The 15,788-nt window shown below is 48.5% G+C and overlaps 1 long non-coding RNA gene across 1 annotated transcript; it reads left to right on the top strand.

Moving 5' to 3' along the window:
- Window positions 1–12,753: 12,753 nt before the first annotated feature.
- On the top strand, window positions 12,754–13,945 carry LOC143693706 (uncharacterized). Its single transcript, XR_013181643.1, has 3 exons — window positions 12,754–12,847; window positions 12,961–13,545; window positions 13,635–13,945. It is a non-coding gene; the product is annotated as an uncharacterized LOC143693706 (long non-coding RNA).
- The last annotated feature ends 1,843 nt before the right edge of the window (window positions 13,946–15,788 follow it).

Raw genomic sequence — 15,788 nt, 5'->3', positions numbered from 1 at the left:
ATGCAGGTCCCTGCAGATGGGAAGATGCTCTGAAAAAAAGAATATGTAGGTTATATCAATGTGAAAATGTAGTATTTAATTTATAAAGTTAAAGATCTAATATCAAGGATGGTCTAAGTAATCAAGAGCTGTAATACAGAGGAGTTCAGAGGGGCAGGTTGCCAACAAGTGGGAGAAGTAGTAGCATATATAGTCACACCCACTCTCTGGAATAAGTAAGGTTCTGCAAACAACTTGTCCCAGCTGCCTGCTGGAAGTCAGTTTCAAATGTTTCCCTGAGCCAGATTGCTCAAGAGGGGCGCTCTAAAAGAGAAGATAGCCCCTTGACTTCTGTAACATGGTTCAAAGTTTTCCAGTGTGTGCCCTGAAAACTACTCTAGGATCAGATATGCTAGAGAAATGTAGATACATCCCAAAGGTTCTGCTTTGGATGTAACATGTTGAGGAACTAGCAAATTTATTGGCAAATGTAGTCATCCCTGAGTACTGGAGAATTGTCACTGTCAAAACTGTCATTGTCTCATTAAAGAGGAAAGTATATAAAAGCCAGGAAAACTTATCCAGAAATGGTTCTGGTACAAGCCAATGATCCTAAATACCTCACAGCTCAGTCCTGAATCATACATGAATTTTGAAACTGCCAGACATTTGGAGAATGCAAAAAAAAAAATTGGAGAAACTATTAGAGGATTTGTGATCAGTAAAACACCAGTAAAAGGCATAAGAAATTGGGAAGAAATTAACTCCTTGCAATAATTAGGATGTTGGGATGGAATAGACATATAGAGTAAGGAAGAAGCTGGCTGACAATTTATTAGAGAAGGGATGAAGAAAGAGAGCCTGTGAGTGTTTCAGTCTCCTGAACTCCTCCTGCAAACAGGGACATCCCCAATGAGGAAGACAACCAGTTACATATTATACAAGACATGTATTGTACAGCTGAGGACTGTAGGTCACATCATCAGCTGGAAGAGAGAAGCACAGCTTCATTTACTTTCATGGAGCAGAACCCACACCCCCCAGCTGCAGATTCACCTCCTCTGTGCTCTTCTGCTCCATCAAGGCAGCAGTTTTTTCTCAGCAACTTTGTTTTCTGAGGGTTGCTTTTTGCTGTGAGCACTGGCAGAAGACTAAGCATGTCCTCCAAGGGTGGACCTTGGAAATAGTTGAAAAAATAACTCTTACACAGCCACCCTTTGCCAGCTTCTCCTGCACCTGAAGTGAACTTAGCATATTTGGTTGGGATAGTTCTCTCACTTTCTCTTACTCTGCTTCAGAGAGGGATCTGTCCTCATGACTTCTGCCATCTCTGCAGTGTGTGTAAGACCTTCATATCAGTCTCAGGAAGAAAAAAAAATTTGTTTGCTTTTCCAGTGAGTGAAAAAAAAGCAGAGATGGGTCCTCAAAAGTTACCTTGTTCTTATCAATCTAAGTCCCTGTCTAAACTTCCAGACCACATAGACAAACTACACTTATGAATGCAGTGAATAAAATGTAACCCCACCTGCTGCAGTGGAAATGAATGAGAGAAAAGATTGGGAGGGGACAGGATAAACTGAGAACATGACATAGGAGACAAAGCAAGGCAGAGACCAGTTTTTCCCCTGCAGCACCTTGCCCAATAACTCTGTCTGCTGAGAGACTGTGGGGCTTTTCTATGGCATCTAAAACTATGGAGGGGGTTTTGATAGGCCCAAAGATATGGAACTGTGTCCCTTGAGCTGGGGGAATCTGGGAGGGGCAGAGGCACCCACAGGGAAGGGATCAGAAGTTGGTAGGTACAGGCTGAGGCAGGGTGGGAGGTAGGAAGGCAATGAGGTCATGTCACGTTTGCAGCAGAAAGAGACAATTCTGGGGATGGCAGGGGCCCAGCTGGTGTGGAAAGGAGAAATCTCTGCTTGGAAGGAACATCTGCAGGAACATCAAATGTCTCTCTGCTCTGAGTCTGTTCAGCAATGTCTTTTGGTCCATCAGGATGGGGGAAGTAGTGCCATTGGGAAACCTTCTCCTTACCTAGTCCTGCAGGACTTACTGCCTCAGCGCTTAGTCCTAGAGTTCCTGGAGGTCCTAGGGGAGTGAGACCCCCCAAATGTACTGGGGAGAGGGGAGAGTGTTGCATACCTGGGAAGGCTGTCCTGCTCCAGGGAGGCCCAAAAGAGATGGAGGCTTGCCCTGAGAACTTGCTGCTTCTTAACCAACAGACCTTGCTTGAACAGCCGGTGGAACAGACGCCACTTCCTACCGTGCCATATTGCTTACAGTGTTGCCACATAGCAGATAAACTGAAATTCTAAACTTCCCAGGTCATGAACTCTGGGCTGTCTCAGGCTGTGCCAGGGCACGGCGGAGCTCGGAGCACAGCAAACCTCCCCGAAGCAGCGATCACACCCACAGCCCCTGGAGGTGGCTCGCTGCTCCCTCCGCCAGGGCTGCTATCCAGGCAAGCTGAGCAGGATGTGCTCTTTAACTCCGGTGGGCTTGGGATCAGGTTCATATTCCTTTTGAAATCCTTGCCACATGTGCAAACAAGTTGCACTGGGTGGTGTAATTTGAGAACGAAATTAAATGAAGAGGTGACGTGCCAACAGCGTACACAAAACAAGGGGAGCGTTTCCAAATCACAAGCTGCCACGGAGCAACGAGTTTTTACATAATAGCAAAATTAGGGTTTGGATGACTGGTATTCTTCAACAAACTTTTCAGAAATATTTCCTGGAGCAAACCCAAAGAGAGAATCCTCATTTACCCTATTCCTTTCATAAGTAATTGAATTCACTTGTTTAGGGTTTCTGCCTCCTCCACCTTTCATTCAGTGGCAATGTGAATTCTGCTAATCTCTCTACAAAACAGTCAATCTCCTCTAGTCTCACTAACCATCATTCAGCCACCCAGTAATGAAAAATTGCTTTGATCCTCTCTGTTTGCTTCATCTCCAAAAAATATCTCCATTTAAAAAAAAATTAAAAATCTTTAATAAACTATTCCACCTGAAGGAGTATGTATGATTAGTTCAGTAGATTTTTTCCCCCTTGCAGTGGGTTGCTTGAGTAGCCCTGAGAGCTAAGAAGATTGCAAAAGTGGCTCAAAGCTTCAGGAATGGGTATACAGCATTAGCATGAGTGTCCAATGGCTATGCAAGCCACAGAAAATTACATAGATGAGAAGAGGAAAAATGCAGGGTGCGGATTAGCAGGCACATTTTCTTTCTGGATACCATATTATGAGTAAATGTGGGTTACAGATTTTTTCAGACTGCAGCCGTCCTGCTGCATGCAGCTACCCAGTGCTGTATTCACAACGTATTAACTTGGATAAGCAGGATGGTGCTTTCGACATCTATTCGGGGAGGAGATCTGAAAACCATCTCCCCAGGAGATTACATTACTTGTCAATCATCTCTCCACAAAACAGAAAACTTTCCTCACATTTTGGGATGGGGGGAAAGGGGGAAGCTTACTGCAGCCTGTCCACCTTCATTGAATGTGTACTTTTCTACTGGTTCATTTTCCAATATGAATTTTCACAGCAATCGGCAAAAATTAAAACCTGTTCAGAAAAAACACACCCACAATCCTTCTTCTTTGTTCTCCTTGGGAAAAGTACAGAATTGCAAAAGGACTGAAAAACATTGCACTTCTGTCTGAGAAGAGATAGATAAAAATTAATGCCTCCCAGTCCTCTTTTTCTCTGGTTCAGTGGAAGCCACAAACACAATCATTTCTTCACTGGTGAAAGTAGGTGTTTTTGTCTCTCATTCATCTTCCTCCCTTGGAAAAGAGAATAGCCAGCCTCGTACAGCACAAACCTCCGTTAATTTCCATGATGAATTTACAGGCTGATTTCCTCCTGCTTGCTGTTCTGAGCCATCAGGTCCTGAGATCTGCTGCTGTAAAATATTCTGTAACACCTGGAAAAAAGTTACCGCGCTTTGAAGTCATGTAGCACTCTTCAGGAGAGAATCGGAGGCACACTGTAAACACTTGGAGCCAGATCAAGGGAACACTGCTAGTGAGTCATTTTACTTGAATGAAACACACTTCCATTCCCCACACAAATATGTGTCTATATGTGTGCTTTTATTTTCCTAGACACATTAGTTTTAGTTATTTACCCATTTGTGCTCCAGATAATTACATGCTGCGGATTCAATTGGATGCAGATTTATTCTTCACTTCCTGTCCTAAATTCTCTGCAATTAAACAGCTGCTGTGTGCTTGGTGTAATAAATTTACACAAAATCTGGGATGGTTTGGCATAGCAGAAAGGTTGTTTGGCACGGGCTAAGGACGGCTACATTACGTACAACTGGCAACCCCTGTGCAGGTTATGCTTTCTCTCCCAAATGAGAATTGCCCCACTGCAACCAGAACAGGCCATTTGCATGACAGAAATGTTTACAAATTTATAACTTGTTTTGCTTGGCTACATAGAATATTATGTCCCAACCTGAAAAAGAAAATTTCCTAAGCTTTCCTGAGCTAAGTCTTTCAAACGACCTAGTTGAAAAGGAACAAGGAGAATAGATTCTCTGGAAAACCTCTGTCTGCAGAAATACCTCCACTTAATTTTATCAGGTGGAGCTTTCTCCCACTACTGTTAAGAAGGATGGGAAATAGAGGAAAAGCCTTTTTTGCTTATTTCTGTGTATGCTACAGCATACATATGTATTTTGCAGCATTTTGCACTGTCATTAAACACACAGATCAGATGGTGATCTCATCCTTTGCCAAGGCACTCGCTGGCTTCCATCCTGTTCTGATCCACCTCCCTCAGGAGCAGTTCTCACACCTCCAAAACAGGCATCTCCCCTTTGACATGTGCCCATCATTCACACAGCATCCCCATCTCCTGTGGCATTTGTGGGCTCAGATGACTGTGGTCTGTGTGCCAGTGTGAGCAGCACACTGCTCTTTTGGGGGAGCAGATGTAAAGTCTGCTCTAGCGGGGCCTGCAGACTGGAATTAGAGATGTACTTCTGTTTATGAGTTAGCACACGTGTCTTTTTGTTTCCTGATACCTTCTGCATAATGAAGTCAATGAGAGTTAAACTCCTCAGCTGTGATTCACATATTCATTAATCTCCTGCAGTAACAAGTACAAATTTTACAGCACATACAGTGAGCTTATTACCAGTGTAAACAACTTGCTGCATCCAAAAAAAGTGTTGCAGGAATTAGGTCCCATTGTACTGAACTGAAGGAAGGAAGGGTTAGAACAAAATGCTGTGCACTGCTACCTAGGCTCAGATGGCTCCAATCTTGTTATTGCATGGCTGTAATTCTGGATCTTGGAGTGAGAGCTGCCCACATAATTTCCACAATCTCATTGGGGTTTGCTGGGGCCCCAGAGGAATTAACAGGGATTTAGCCAAACATGGGAGTCACTAAAAAATGCCTGGAGAAACAACATATCTGAATGCAAAAAGGATTATTTATTGAATTTATCAGTTTAGGGGTGAAATAATGTCAAGGCAAAAGTGGAGAGCAGATCATGTTGTGTTTCTTCAGCAGGAATTCCCAAGGTAGACTACTTTTCAGGCATCGCCCCACAGGCTGATTTCGGAGTCACATACAGAGGCATATCCCTTCTCAAAGGGCTCTGATGGCATTTTTGTGCTGTATCTGCTCCCAGCCCATCTTCCCAGAGTTGAACGATTGTGGTTCCCTTCACAAACCCACACGTGGTACCCGTGCAGCTGCAGGACTGCAGATGCCTCTGGGATTAAAGAGAATGTGACATGCCCAGGATAATCTTCCAGAGGAAAGGCAGAAGAAATACTCTTCTTTTCAAGAAGAAGCATCCATCTCATTATTCCCACTCTTTCCACAGCCTGTGACTGTGTCTACCCCTTCCCTGATAATATCCAAGTTGCTTTGACTTAAATTGATAAGTCAAGCACCCCCTCGGCCATTTGATAAAGGATCATTTTCCAAACCACTTTGACTCAGGTCCTCTACAGGTTATGGAGGATTTTTCCTTTTCTTCCACCTCTCCATCTACTGAGTTGAAGAGGAACAGGATCATGCACATCATGTGATAAAATTTTTCTTGTGTTTTATGCTTCTCAAAGGTTCAACTCTAATCCACATTTTCTTCCTCCTGTGAAATGCTTCTGATTCAGCTTTGAGGGAGCTCTGAACAAGATAAAAATGCTGAGTGGATGGGAGCAGGTAGCAGGTTATAAGCTTGAGGCTGCCTATAAAAATGTATGGAGAGGACCATCTCTGCAAAGGAGGCTGGCATGTTTAGTGACATAAAGTGGCTTGACTGTTAGCTTCTTTTTTTTTTCCTTGCTAAATGACAAGACAAAGCCACCTCTGCTCTCCTCCAACTCCCCTCACCCTCCCAAGCCATCCCCTTCCCCCTAGATGCTTGGTGTTTCTTCTTTTAGAGGGGAAAAGAAAAAAAAAAAGAAAAGAAAGGGAGAGAGACATTTTCTTTCACACAAGCCCTCAGAATTACAGTTCATGAACTATTCAGTAAACTGACCGGCATGAACCTCCCTTCAACGGCCTAATCTAAGGGGTGGATCTATGTGTTTTGTTGCTTGTCAAAAACAATCACTGCTCGGCCCATTACATTTACAGCACGTCGTCCTTTAATTGGTGTAACACACTGAGGGCTGAAAGGAAGAAAGTCCTACAAAAGCCCCCGAGTGAATGAACCCTGACTCACACAAAAATACTCTTCAGAAGTTCAGAGCTGGGCACTAACAAGGGAGGTAGAGAGTTAGTTTGAAAAGGGGTTAAGTTCAGAAATGTGCCACCTTGAAGACCCTCCCATCAAAGCCATGATAGCATTGACAAGATGCAGGGGGAAAAAAGTTAATATTCCGGCCTTTGGGTTTGAAGGGAATGCGGGAAAGCACTGAAGACTCCTCCCGGCTCCCCTTCCCGGCCTTACCCTTTTCACTTCGGGGCCGTTCTCATTGTGTCCTTCCACTGCTTAAGAAAAATACGACAGGGAAAAAAAAAAAAAAAAAAAAAAAAAAAGAAAAGCCCCACGAAAAGCGAAATGCAGCCCGGGCCGGGCCGGGCCGGGCCGTGCCGTGCCGTGCCGTGCCGAGCGAGCGCTGACCCGGCCCGGGACAAAGCCCTCGCCCCTCGCAAATGCCGCCTCCAGCCCAGTCCCCTCGCCAGGCGCTGTCCCGGCCCCTAATGATTAAACTAATTAACAAAATCGATGTTTAAACGCCCGAAGCCACACTTCTGGGGAGGGGCACCGAGGGTGCGGGGCCCCGGGGCGCCCCCGCTGCTGCCCAAAGGAGAGAGCGGGGGCAGCGGGGGCCCGGCGGGGCTGGGTCTGGGCGGCCGCGCCCCTGCACCTTCTCGCCGGCTCCGTATCTCCGCTCACACCACCTCCTTCTCCTTCCCTCATTTTCCTTTCCTTTCTTCTTTCTACTTTCTTCTTTCTTTCTTCTTTCCTCTTTCCTTTCTTTCCCTCTTCTCCTTTCCTCCACCTTTTACATGGACTGTTGCTGTAGAGGGATTTTTTTTTTTATCTCTCTAAAGATACAATAACTATTTTGATGTAAATGACGAGGCTTGGGTGGGTCCCTGGGGTAGAGAGTTAATGATTCTTCTTACACCGGGCTGTTCTTTCACTTTTCCTGGGCGCACCATGTTAATAAATTAATGCACCTTTCATTACTCCTACACGCATCAAACCTCAGCTTTGTATTTTGCGGCCTGACCCTCGTTCCTACACTTTTGTGAGCAAGTTGCCCTCATGCTAAGGCTAGGGCACTTTTAAATGCAGCCCCATAGTCCTACCCAGGTTTGTAATCCGTCAAAAAGCCGTTGATTGCTGCAAGCGTTACTTTTCATTAAGAAAACTTAGAAGCAATTTGGAAGAACCCTTCTCAATGAATACATTTACCCCCAAATGCTTTTTATTCTTCGCCTATACTTGATGAGTTTCTCTGGCACAAATCAGTTCTTACAGGCACAGAATGGGCAATCCCCTGATCCCCATCAATTGTCATCCAGAGTTTGGGCCACTTTGACCGCCAATAGTGGGGAAGTCAGAGCTAATCCTCAGAAGGAATCACGGGAAAAGAAAAGCAACAATAACCAAGTCAAGCGTAAAAAATGAAAGAGAAATCTCTATTATCACTCACTACATTTCCCAGCGATGTACTGAAAAAATCAGCTCGTTTGTCATTCGAGTCAGACACCCAGAGAAGAATATGGGGTCGTGGTGGGTTGGTAGACTCACACGACGTAAGGAACAATATTTTAGAGCAAAAGGCCTCTTCATTTGCCAAATCCTCCTCACATCCGCCATAACCATTAAATACAGACTGACTTTATTCTCTATGGGAAGAACAAGGGGAAAGGAGCCTTCAGCCACATAGCCAGACAAAAGTCCAAAGAGCCGGGGACCGGGGAGGCGAGGCGGGAGGAGCGCGGCCACCCTCCTCCTCACCGGCCCCGGCCGGGGGGTGTGCGAGGGGACAGGGGGTGTCGGGGCCGGGGGGACGTCTGTCAAGCGGGGTGTCTGTCTGTCTGTCTGTCTGTCTGAGAGCGTGTGAGCAGGTGAGCTGGCAGGGAAGGTGGGGGGAGCATGTGCATGTGAGTGTGCTGGGGTGCCGAAAGGTGCACGTGTGCGAGAAGGGGTTTTGGGAATGCGAGGAATCCGCGCACTGCGGACGGCGACGCGCGGGTGTGAGCGCTGGCTCCCAAGTGTGCACGGACCGGAGCGGGAGAGGGGTGTCCGTCCGTCCGTCCGTCCGCCCGGGGATGCGGGGTCATGGATCGCGGGGGCGGCTGAGGAGGGACACGTGTGGAGGGAGCGAGGTGTGAACGCGGCAGAGAGCGGGAGGAGGCTGCGAGGGCTGCGCGCGGCCGGGACACCTGGTCCTGCGCGCAGGGAGCTGCTGGGGGCTCAGAGACACAGTGAGACTTTTGAGAGGCGGCAAACATTGCCGCTTTCCACGCTGACACCTACAATTAGCCCAAAGAAGGCCGTGAATCCTTTACTCCCCGGCCAAGCGAGGGGCAAAGTTAGCGCTGACAGCCAGCTGCCAAGCCTCCCGCGGCTGATACCTTTCGGGCAAGTAAACAACTCGATAGCCACCAGCCCGCTGCGGGCCCCCCGGCTTTTGCGGGGAGCTTCCCCAGAGCCCCACGGGTGCGGCGTCCTTCCTCCCCGGAGGGATGCCCGAAGCTGAGGGGCTTCGCTCGGGTTTGGGTTCGGGTCCGTCCGTGCGATCAGAGAGGGCGCGGGACAAGAGGGGGGACAAGGAGGAAGGGAGCAGCTCTGGTGAAAGGAGGGGGCGATGGCCCCACTCGGGCTCCGTGGGGAAGGAGGTGTTCGGGAGGGAGTGGCTGACCCCAAGCTCGCCTCCCGGGAGGTGGGGGGCGGAATGGGCGCTCCCCATTCCCCCCACAGATGAGGGCTCTGCTCGCAGCTTGCCGCCAAGCTCTCTCCCTAGTTTCAGCAACCCGCAGGCTCACGGGTACCTTAGTGCAGACTTCTTATTTTTCATTGGTGCGAGGCTTATGTTTTTCACTCTATTTTTTTTTTCAACCAACGAATAAACCTTTCAGCGAAGGTTTTGGCTTTGTTTTAAATTTTTTTCCTCTTTTTTTTCCCCCCTTTCTTGTCCTGTTCCCCCCACCCCGCAGATTTCAGTGCAAACCCTCCGCTCGCTGCCGCAGTGTTTTCCCCGAGTTTCCCGGGCTGCTCGGTGCTGCGGCGGCCGCGCTCGCTGGAGCCCGCATTGGCCCCGGGGACCCGGCCCGTCCCCGCTTGGCAATCCCTGCCGGGGAGCAGCACCCCGGCCGCAGTGTCCTAGCCCGAATTTACATAAAAGTGCGGTCGCTTTGCATCATCCCTCATCTCTAAAGGGTGCTTGAAGAACTCGAGACACTCTGCAGTCCTAATTAGTGATTTTTGTCCTCTTGTTACGGGGCTCAGCATCTCATGCAAATGAACTCTTCATCGCCGGCACCATTACCCCTGCGCCAGAATTAACTGACTCTTATCTTTAATGATATGCCGCTGAACTTCTCGGAGCCCGGCTAGCTTTTTATCTTGATTACTCTAATCAATAAGAAATGATAGAGTAAAATTATAAACTCTATTGGCTTTTGAATGTTGCCGACAAGCCCTCTAGATGCGCTCCTCTTTCATTGTTATTTATTAAAATGATCTTCAGCTAACTGCGGATGCAAATAGGGAAATGAACTGGCGAGGGGGCCCTGCACGGAGGGATCCCCCACTCCTTGATGGAGCCCCGCCGGGTGGGCTCAGATGGGGGCACTGGGGCTTTGTAAACAAATAGCTTTTTTTTTCTTTTTTTTTACCAGAAGCGCGAGCAAAAAAAAACCCAAAAAACAAACAAAAAAAACCAAACCAAAACAAAAAAACCCCAACAAACCCAGAAAAAAAAAAAAAAAAACAACAACCAAAAAACCCCACCACCCAAACCAAAACAACAACAAACCAAACCACAACCCCCCAAGCTCTCCCCTTCACAACAAACTAGGACATAAACTTCCCCCTCCTCCCGAGGCCCGACGCCCTCGGGAGCTGCCTCGGGGCGGGGGCGGGGAGAGGGCAGGCACGGTGGGAAGCGGGAAGGTGGCCCTGGCCGAGGCTTCCCGTGCAGGGAGGACACGAAGGGCCGGATCCTGGCCACCCCAAAGGAGCCAGCAGAGTGTGCAGGAGCCGGCCCTAGCCCCCTCCTCCCCGCAAGGTCAGCAAACACCCGCTCCTCGCTGGCGGTAACAGGGGATCAATGTTGAACCAGCGGCAGCCCAGGTCGCCGCGGCGGAGACTTTTCCACAGCCTGATCCATGCAGGGCTGGCCGGGAATGCGTCCCGCACTCCGCCGCCCCCTCTCCAGCCCGCTCGGTCCGCCCGAAAACGTCTTTTCTTATCTGTCAGCAATAATTAGATATCCTTGCAATGACAGAGGGATGCAGGCACCAGCACTTTGTCTCAGGGGAAGGAATACGTGGGTATGCGTTCACACACACAGGCACAGAGAGCGCCAATTTTGCTGCTGCCTTTTCCTCCCCGTCTTTCCTTCCCCCCCCCTCCCCTCCCCCCTTCTTTCTTCCCCCTCCCCTTTTTGAATCTCGAGGAGTGGCAGGGATCGGGCCCGGCGCTGCCCGTGGGTTCCCAGGGCTCCCGGAGCCGGGTCCCCGGCGGCGCCCGGGCCGCGGCGGGCACAGCCCCTGCGAAGGAATTCGGGAATTCGGACACATCCCGGGCTGGCAGCACGGATCGCTGCTCCGCAGCCGCTCCTCTGTTCCGCCCCGCTCCTTTCCTTCCTTCCTTCTTTCCTTCCAGCGAGGAGTCAGTTTGCTGTCAGTGCCCGAGATTTTAGCGAAATTGTTAGGTGCGTGCGAGGAGAGGCTTTTAGGTGACAATTTTCAAGGCTGTCGAATAGAAAGGGATACATTTAGTTTCCTGCATGAAAATGAAACCTCTCTCAAATCGATTTTAGGGCAGAGAAACACCTTGGCTCTAAGAAGCAGTCTGGGGCCGTCATTTCGTCCCTCTCTGAGAGGCGAATTTCACGGCATTTCCGAACCCCGGGGCTGAAGTTAGCAAATCCACGGCTCTTTGCGATCACCCATGGGAGAAACTCTCCATATTTATTTCAACCCGTAGTCTTTAAGCCCGTAGAATACCAATACCTGCAGAAAATACTTTCCCCCCTGAGGAGTTTAATTACTTCAAATATTTTCAGTATAAACCTGTTCTTATCTCTTAGGGAGATAATTAATCAGAGCAAAGGGAGAGTTGCAATATCCAAGATGGGTTGGACGGAAAAAAATAAAATTAGAGATACATGAGGGACAAAATTGCTTTTTTTTTTTCCCTTATATCGGACACATGGTGTTTTTTTTCTAAATATTCAGACGACACACAGGCACATAAAATATGTAATTGGCGCATAATGGAGCAGTACACAGGGGAAGACTAACAAAGTAGTCGTAGGCATGAAAATTGAAGTTGTGTGCCACAAAGACAGATCCTTCCATGGGGGAAGGGCTGAATGTGGCAAAATCATGTAAAATCTCCGTTCTCAGTAACATCTCGTTATTAGGAATGATGACTAAACCTCCAGGATTATTCTGGACTGTAAGTTATCAAGAGCCCACTAATTTCACATTAAAACCCATTGACTGCAACAGCGTGATTGAAGGGTTTTTAACAATTAACATAATCAGAAAATGAGCGGAGATAATTTTTATTCAACTCATTACTTTTTAATCATGTATTTCTTTTAATTAATATCTTCTCCGTGAAAATAACAAAAAGCCGAGTCCCAGAGCGGCCCCGGGCAGGGGAGGCGACCCCGGCGGCGGCGGCGGGGCGGGTCGGGGGGCTGGGGGCGGCAGGGCCGGGAGAGCGGGGCGGGAGGGCGGCATCGCTCCCAGAGCCACCGCCGGGGCTGCAGCCACGGCCGCTACCCAAAACAACCCCATCCCCATGCCAATAAACCCCGGCTTGTATGGGACTCTCGCACCCCCGTCCCCCCCTAGCCCCCTGCCCACGGGGCGCAGGACAGCCTGGGGAATCCCGGGATCCTCGGCGCAGCACCGAGCGAGCTTTCCCCAGCGGCTGCCCGCAGCCCTGCCCTGCCCAGGAGAAAAGGGTGGGGGGTTTTGAGGGGAGTGGGAGGCCGCCCCCGGCCCCGGGAATGTCGCCTGTCCGGTCGCTGGTGCCAACAGGTTGCTGCAGCCGCTCAGCCCTGCTGCCCTCGGCGCCCGCCTCACCTGCGGCAGGGGCGGCGTGCCCGGCTCCCGTGGGCGTGGGGTGCGCAGGGACCCGTGTGCCCCCGGGGGTCTGCTGGCTGTCACCGGCTCTTGTCCTTCCCTCTGATGAGGTATGTAAGCCTGCCCTATGGCCACTTCAGGAGCTGTGAGTAAGGGAACACCTGGCTTGGGAAAAAAAAAAAAACAAACCCAAATCTGCTCTCCGTGTTTCTGCGCTCCGAAGGAGAAAAAAATCGCAGCTGCTCTGCGGAGGTCTGCGTGGGAATGAGCTCCGGGGGTTGCCCCAGCACTGTCCTCGCCGAGACAGAGCCGTGAGCAAGTGTGAGGGCGCACCTGAAGTCTGTCGTTCCGTCTGTCCCCCCGTCTGGACACTCATGTATGCTCCCTGCGCCGCCTGCCCCGCGGTGCCCCCAAGTGTACGGGAGGGCTGCGGGGACAGAGCCCCACGGGCCGGGGCTCCACGCGGGACGCGGGGCCCAGCAGCACAAGGACCCGGGCAGGGAGAGCTCCTGCTGCCGCGGGGCCCGGCTGCGGACGGAGCTCCCACAGCGCGGGGGCTGGCCCCGGTCCGTGCTGGGCACTCTCTGGTGTGTGTGCGTCCCCGCTGCCACTGCGGGTGAACATGCTGAAAATCCCGTGGGAAATTCCCGGGATAACCCGTTCCTTATTTTCTTAAAAATCATTTGTGGACAAAGGTACGCAGGCTCTGAATAGCTGGAAGAGATGTCGGTTCATGTAAGACGGTCCCAGACACCCACAAACCCGTGCTGCTCTGAAAGGCTTGGCCAAGCTTCTGAAGAATTGACAGGTTCGTGTTGAATAATTAACTCCTCTCTTTCAAACACTTCAATTAATAAAGTGTAGAAAGGTAAGAAAGTCAAATTTATTCTTTTATAGATTCTCACAGCCTAACCTCTGCTCTGCCACTGAAACTTCCCTTCTTGAAAATTTACTTGGGGTCCCTTGTCCCTGGAAGGAGCCAGTGTAAATGTCCCCTTGAATATGGACTGGAGATAAATTCTGCCAGCCAGAGATTTCATGGTCATGGTGTGGCCAGGATGGCCAGGCTGCCTGCACTGTCCCTGCAGTGAGGTTTGCACAGTCCCTCCTCGCAGAGAAAGATTGAGTACACAGTATTAGATCGGTTTTAAGACTGGAAACGGGTTGTGGGGTTTTTATCTGTTGTTGTTGTTGGTTAATTGTTTAGGTGTTTTTCGGGGGGAGGGGGAAGGGGGCAGAATGACCATTTTTAAAAATGAAATGAAAAAATAGTTTTGAAAAGAAGGTATTGCTAATAAAGCATCAATAAATATCCTTCCAACACTTGAAGTTGCATTCACTACATGTGATATTTACAACTGTGACAGTATGTTGGTTTTTTTTTTTTTTGTTTGTTTCCTTTAATATAAATTTTGTGTGAATCTTTGGAAGAAGGAAAATGACTTTCAGGTCACACACAGAACCAAACTGGAAGTGAAACATGGTGATGAACACTGCAAGGTGTGAAGGCAACTGTTTAAAAAATTTCACCCAGTCTTCAGCTGCCTGTAGCCTTTTGAAGAAATTGCCTGTTGGTGCCTGCCATCCATCTGGTACTCAGCATTATGTTTACAGCTTCTTGACCAAAGCACGTGCCCTTTCCCACAGGCATACAACCCGGGTGAACTTTGTTGAACAGACCTGAAAATTCACAAATGAGAAAATTTGGCCCTTTATGGAAACCACAATGGACCAGTGCTGGTGACACACCCCAGGTGGGAACAGTGCTTGGCTCTTCCTAAGTTCCTCAGATCTCACAGCAGTGTGGCTGTGGCTGGCCAAGGCCTGATGGGATGCAGGCACAGTGGGTTTTCTCTCCACAGGTGTCTCTGCCAACCCTCTGCCAGAAGCCACCTTGTTTTTGCAATAACCTAAAACTGTGCTGAATAATCTTGGGGTTTTTTTTTTCCCCTTTCTCAGAATTAACATAGATGGGAAGTACTTCAGGTAAGGTTGCAACTCTGTAGGATAAAAAATGCTTACATTTGATAGATTACTGAAATAACCTCCCATGTTCATGCTATCTTCTATTAGTGCTCATCTTGCTGTGATCCTTTACAGAGGAGAAAGGGAAACCTTTTCTAGAAAATTGTATTAGTGAATAGCTAATTTTCTACTACCATGTGTAATGGGAAGTACTGAGGAACAATTGAAAGAAGAGGTGTAAAGCAAAAAACTCACCAGGACAAATGTATATGGAGACACTTGTAAAAATACTCTTTCTCCCTTAGCTGATTATTTCAGATGTTCATGTCAGCTCCTGCAGCACTGCTTCAATCCTGGCCACATAAGTATGGGAGGGAAGGACTCCTGCTTCTGGAGGGTGTCCTGCACTGGCTTATCCCAGGAGGGCTGAAGCACAAGGAGTGAAACTTGACAGCAGTACAAGCAGATCCAATGTCTGTCAAAGCCCTTTCACTTTCCCTTATGAGCCATGCTTTAGGCCTGTGCTTTGGGAACTTGATGAAATTCAATGGAGATAAACGAGTAGCAGGAAACAATCTGTGCAAAAGGGAAGAACAGTTTTGGTTTGCTTCCTGCTGGAGGACAGAGTGGGATGACACCACACTGACCCCAGGATAATTAAGAGCAAAACTTGGCTCACTGGGTATCTCTGAGCATGGACAGTCATCCACACTGCAGTGAGCTATAAAAAGAATATAGCTTTCATATTATTTGTGTTGATCAAGAACTTATTCATGGTAATTTTGCTAATATGCTGCTTCTAATCTTTCTGCTGGGTTTTAAACATTGTCTTCAGATGTCTTTTTTCATACTTTATTTTTCTATACATTAGCTATTTTATCGTTAGCATTCTGTTTTACTGACATGAAAAATATCCAGTCTAACAGCTCCTCTTTCATTTCCTAACAAACTGCACAATTAAGACTTAATTAGATGCATATGAGTAAGAAAATGGCAATGCCACACAGGACCTTAAATGTGTTATCATTCAGTTGCTCAAGTGCAGAATCCTGGGAAAAAAAAATCCAAACTGAAAAAATCCCATCA

This window comes from Agelaius phoeniceus, chromosome 3 (assembly GCF_051311805.1).
Source record: "Agelaius phoeniceus isolate bAgePho1 chromosome 3, bAgePho1.hap1, whole genome shotgun sequence".
In the NCBI taxonomy this organism is placed as follows: domain Eukaryota; kingdom Metazoa; phylum Chordata; class Aves; order Passeriformes; family Icteridae; genus Agelaius; species Agelaius phoeniceus.
This window is presented reverse-complemented; position numbering and strand designations above follow the sequence as displayed.